This window comes from Hakea prostrata, chromosome 7 (genome assembly GCF_041222555.1).
Source record: "Hakea prostrata isolate BN-2017 chromosome 7, UWA_Hpros_2, whole genome shotgun sequence".
NCBI classification, from domain to species: Eukaryota; Viridiplantae; Streptophyta; class Magnoliopsida; order Proteales; family Proteaceae; genus Hakea; species Hakea prostrata.
The window spans coordinates 62204537-62210536 of NC_142606.1; positions in this window are offsets into that span (position 1 = coordinate 62204537).

The following is a 6000-nucleotide window of genomic DNA, read 5'->3' on the forward strand; positions in this document are numbered from 1 at the left end:
TGTTTAAAAAGCACAGACACCTCAAATTGAATTTTCATGTGACACATTAATTCAATTTGTCACTCAAAATCGTTAAATCATTGTTTGTTTATTTATTTTGTTCTTCATACTTTGGTATGGATACTTTTGGAATTGAAAGTTAATAAACAACGATTTAACAATTTTTAGTGACAAATTGGACTAATGTGTCCAATGAAAATCCAATTTTAGGAAGTCTGTGTTTTCCAGATATTAAGTGGAATGTCAAGTGCTTTAAGGCCTCCATTTTGGGGTGTCGGTGCAATTTGCTCAAAATACAATGTAATAATACAAAATCTTTACATGTAGAATATCTATATTTCACTCCATGCATTCATTGTCTCAAAAGCCTTCAGCCATTGTCTCCCTACTCAAATATTCCTCGTTTTTATAGAGCCTCTTTGTCAATCCCAACTGTATTCTTTGTTGAAATAGCCGAAGATGTCAACCACCTCTTTTTCTCTTTGCTCGGAATTTTTTTTTTTTGCCTCCATTTGAACCGGCTCTAAACCATCCTTTAGATTCATCAAGGTTTAGTTATGGCTCTTGGGATCATTTTCCAGCACGTCTATTTGTGACTTGGTGGGAAGTTGGTGTTTGGTGCTCGTAACTCCATTTTTTCCACTTGAAATAGCTTGGTTAAAGAACAATTTTATCTTACTTCCTTGTGAATGCTCTTACTTAATTATTGTATGTAGAGTCCAAGTATCTTAATGTTCGTTCAGGTTTTTTATTTTGTTTTTCGCATGAAGTTTCTTTAACTAATCAAGGTAATTGTTGAATCTTAGTTTTATTGGCCTGGTAAGAAGTGAAGCACTATGTTGAAAAAAGAAATGACAAGAGAAATGGGAAGTAGACATACAAGAACAGGGAAGTTTGAATCCCATCATATTTACCATTGATTGAGTTTTTGCCTGTTGGGTGCCTTCGCTTTAGAATCTCTTGTGTAATTCTTTTGTCCGTCCTTAATTAGTTTATTGATCTTCTATTAATTTTGCTATAGTTAGCACCCCTTTTACGTTGAGAATCAAAAATAATTCTCTGTAGATACAACACCCTTACTCACACTTTACTAAATTGCTATGCGCCTTTGTGTAGCATTATAAACACAAGTAAACAAATGTCATCATCTCATCTATGGTGGGAAAGGAACCTTAGAAGATGTAGTTTGAACTCCTGATCTCTAGATTTGATTTAGAAAATCATCTGCCTTGATGTCTCTGCTAAGTTCAAATGCTTCACCACCCCCTACTTTTGAACATTCCAAGGAACAAGCTAATTGTTGTTACATGGGGTTTAGGCTCTTCCCTATTGCAGTCAAGTCAGTTGTCATCCCCTCCCCCCCCCCCTGCGGGGGGAGGGAGTTTTTCTCGTACATTCCTTGCTTTCTTTCACTTTGGGATTTTCGTCCTAAACAAAATGCTTGGCCTTAATGACCAAAACCTGCCTCAGCCAGTCTCATAAAGACAAGATCAAAGTTAGAACCCAACTAGGGTATTTAAGGTCTAAGTCAGGGTTTTAGGGCATGTTTGGTTATATGAATCCAGAGATTTCAAGTCTCTGAATTTACAAATGAGAGATTTATACCCTTTTGGTTGAGTAAATCATTCATGAAATCTAGAGATTACCTTTTAACACTAAAAACTTGAATCTGTAGATTTATAAGTATTAGGTGAAATCCAAAGATTTCACTCTTACTATAAAAGCACTAAATATTTGAACCATGACTCTATAGACATTTATTCAAAATGAATCTATAAATTTTATTCCAAAGATTCAGGCTAACCAAACAGTTAATTTTATTAACCATGACTCGATAAATTTGAAATCTCTAGATTTTTGAAATCTCCAGACTCAAGTAACCAAATAGGCCCTTAAGAAACCTAGATCAACAACCCCTTTTGCAGCCCTAGTTGAATCTATCAAGACTGACCATATCACCATTTCATGCGGGCAAAATAATGTGCCAATCTAGATCTACTTTCTAGGCTCAGCAGTTTAGACTTCTAATAGCTTGTTGAGTTAAGACAGTCCACAAAGGACCATTTCTCACACCAATTCCAAGCTACTAAACTTCCAACAGTTTGGACACATGAGAACCCATTTTCAGATCAGAACAACTTTTCGAGCAAGAACAAAATATACAGGAAATATGGCAAGTTATCCAATCCAACACTTGAACCAAAATTTTCATCTCTTACCATCTCTACAACTTTGTAAGGCATCCCAAATTTCAAACCAATGTTTGGGTCCTTCTAGAAGACCTGCTCTTCTGGTTGGACTTGGTCCAGTTGGTCCAAGTGAAGCTGTTTCAATATTGCATGATTTTACATCATAATTAGTCAGCCTAAAGGGTAACATAGGGAAAAAAGGAATCCCTTGAGTAACTGTTTGACTTAGGGCTCGAATAGGACTGCAACAGGACCGGGATGGGTTAGGCTTTTTAAAAGTGACTCTAAATACTCAAACCTGGCCCTGACCTTGACCTTCACCCTGACCCTATAGGGTTAGGTAGGGCCATGCCAGGTTCAACACATAAACTTGATTCTAGCCCTAACCTTTATCCTGACGACAATACAATAAAAGAATGCATAATTAGCTGTTACTACTTTTACCAAAAAGTAACATACTAAGTAATAGGGTGGGGTTAGGTTGGGTCAGGTCAGGTTGGGCTAGGTGGGGCCGGTTCTAGTGAAAAGACTCAACATTGACCTGGTATTGACCCTAATCAGGGTCACATTGGCTTGGCCCAGCCCTTACCTGCCCCCCAGGGCCAAGTCTGAGCCCAAACCCTATTTGGGCCTAGGGTGGGCCAAACTTGTGCCCCCCCCCCCCCAACACACTAAAAAAAAAAAAAACTAAAGTTTGAACGGTGTACTAGGTTAAAGTTAAAGAGAAGATATCTGAAGTTTGAAACCAATCTAAAATAAGGGGAAGTCATTGTCTATGGGATGGGTTAGGATCTTAGAAATTTGGGTAAATATTCTAGAGATTGGGAATTAGGGTTTATAGTTGTTAGCATGGGGTGGAATTTTGAGTGTAGGTAGTGCCGAGGGAGATAACCCTAGTCTTTAGATGTTTTAATGGGTAGTTTGGTCTAGATCTATGTTCTTGTTCTTAGGGTTTGGATCCGAAAATTCCAAGAAAAGGCTATTTTCTAGGGTTTTGACGGTAGGATTTGTATGAGTTTGGACTTGAAGTCACTGGGGTTGGAGGATTGGTGTGCATGGAGTTTGGGAGGTCCAGATGGGCAGCTCGCAAGGCAAGATCAACATGGGGGTTTCTTGAAAAAGGAAACTACATTTTTATTTTTTTTTGGAGGGAGAAGGGGGGAAGGGGAACGACTTTAGAAAGAAAAGGGATGGGGATAAACAGTTGATGAACTAACCTTGTTGAATCTACTGGACTGTTGGTCTCTAGTTATTTATGATTCTGCATGGTCCTTGAGTCCTTTCACACACAATAGGATGATTCATCATTTTATTCTTATCTATTTCAATAAATCATTACATAGTTAAGAATGGGGGAAAAAAATATTAGTAGAAAAAATTGTTCCTTACTGATTTTTCCATACCCCCAAAAGTTTATTTTATAATGTGGATTCTAATCCACCTCTTTTTTCGAACCCTGCAGAACAGACAATTTGCTTGATACTATTTTTATGGGAACTCTGATATCATTCTTAACTCTATCCATCTTTTGATTGTGAAATATACATCTTCTTGTATACTTGAGGGTTTATATGGGCATGGATGAATTAATTGATTGAGTGCATTTTTGGGCTGGATATTTAGCTTTTGCCCAAACATAGAAACTAACTTTTGGGAAAAGGTGGGTTCAATGACCTATATTTTTAGCCAGGAATCTGATGGTTCAATGCCAATAAGAAGGGCATGGGCGAGAAAAATGTTCCAATTAATATTGGCGGGACTCGAATTTGTGATGGTGAGTGGCTCTATGCAGACACTGATTGCATCTTGGTTGCTCGAACAGAGTTGTCGATCGTAGCTTCGTTTAGGGACATTCGATGATATAGTAGATCGAAAGTGTAGTTATGGTTATGTAACTTTATAAACTTGTCTTTGGAGCAGAGGGCTTGAAACCTTGGGACCTCCCTGTGGTTCTCCTTAAGTTGTAAGAATGTATTATTGGCAGTTTTAACATATTTGAACTCTAATAGTAGGCACTTGTTATATGTTTCTCTTATTTCTCTTGTAAGCAAATGGCAGTTGATCCTAATAATAGATTCTGTATTTCAGATTTAATAAGAAACTATTAAATAACGAATATCCAACTACTTTTGCTTGTGCAAGATGTCTGTTCTTGCACATTTTCTAGCATAATTGATGTGTTGCCTGATTATGGATTAGAAAATTAACCTTGTGGTTAGAAGATTTTAGGTTTGATAAAATTCCATACATGGAACCCATATGCCTCCCATGGTAATCCAAGATTCTAGTGGGTAAGCTTAACTTATTTACAAAAGTAGCTCGAATTCAGGTTAACCCAAATGTGCTTTATGAAGGGCTTGATGGCACTATATTATTGATGTGTAAAGCTTTTCATTTGTTACATAAGCATTTTTTGGTTTTCTCACTGATTATGATCAAAACCCCTCTGTTGTCTATGTATGCTGTTTTGGTGTATTGGCCAAAGAGCTATATTTCAGTTGTTCTATAGAACCAAAAGCAAACTCATACCTACCTCTTTCACGGTATGGTATTATTTATACATACTTCTTTCAAGATCTTCTAAGGTATATTTTGTTGAAAGCAATGATTTAATAAAATCACATTCCACTACTCAGGAAACCAACCATGTCTAGTGTCCTGCACCTCCACTATTTGCTATGTTATTGGAAATCTTGTACCAGCTCCAAAGATTGATGACCTTCTTTGATATAATGTTGTGGCAATCTAAATGCACTGTTTTCTAAGACTTGTTATAGTAGGAGAGGGCTGGGCCCTAACTTGTTAGGGATTGCAGAAATGAAGCCCCCGCTATATGAAACGACCCTAATTGATGGATCGACCTATTCACTCATTTCTGAGTGCTAAAAGATTTGGTTCGAAAACAAGTATAAAAATATTGGACCATAGTGTAGCATAGACTAACACAGTTAAAAGTTCAAAAAAGGTAAATAAGCAAGTCATTATAAGAGTCTTTTCTATATATATATATATATATATATATATATATATATTTCTTTCTTTTTTTTTTTTTTTTTTTTTTTTTTTTTTTTTTTTTTTTTTTTTTTTTGTAGCCGGCAAGTTTATATTAGTTGGGGGATGGGTGCAAACCCAAGACCTCCTGATGAGAGTTTGGGCTTTTAACCGCTCAACTAACCTTTTTTTTTCGCTAAAAGGATCATTATATTAAGCGAGGAAGAAATATTAAAAATACATCAATTAATACCGTATAAAGAACCAACCTCCCTTACCCGCAACAACTATTGCCCCCAATACACCCTTCCTCATTGGTTCCTGCTCATATTAGAAAACCATTAACTTATAAAACGAAATCTAGGACGTCTAGAGGCATCCACATCAAGTTCATTAAGGATTGAAGCTGACCAAGGAATGTTAATATCAGAAGTTCCTGTCCTAGTTGCCGAATTTGCCAAAAAAACTGCCACTGTATTAGTTTCACGATAGCAATGTGAAATCTTCCAATCTATAGTCAACAAATATTCTTATAACTCTCTCCACATATGAAAGATATACCAAGGTATTTTTTTCCTGCTGTATTAAAGTCACCATAGCTTTTGAATCACTTTCTACCCAAAGCTTTTTAATTTGTAAATGCCTTGCCCAACGTAATCCATGAATGAAAGTTTCCAATTCAGCCTCAAAGTTGGTTTTAACATCTAAAAAAATACTGAAATTGAAAACCACCGCAGCAACTTCATTTCGAAATACTCCTCCACCGCCAGACCTTCCTGGATTGCCTAAAGAAGACCCATCAATATTTAGTTTAACCCAA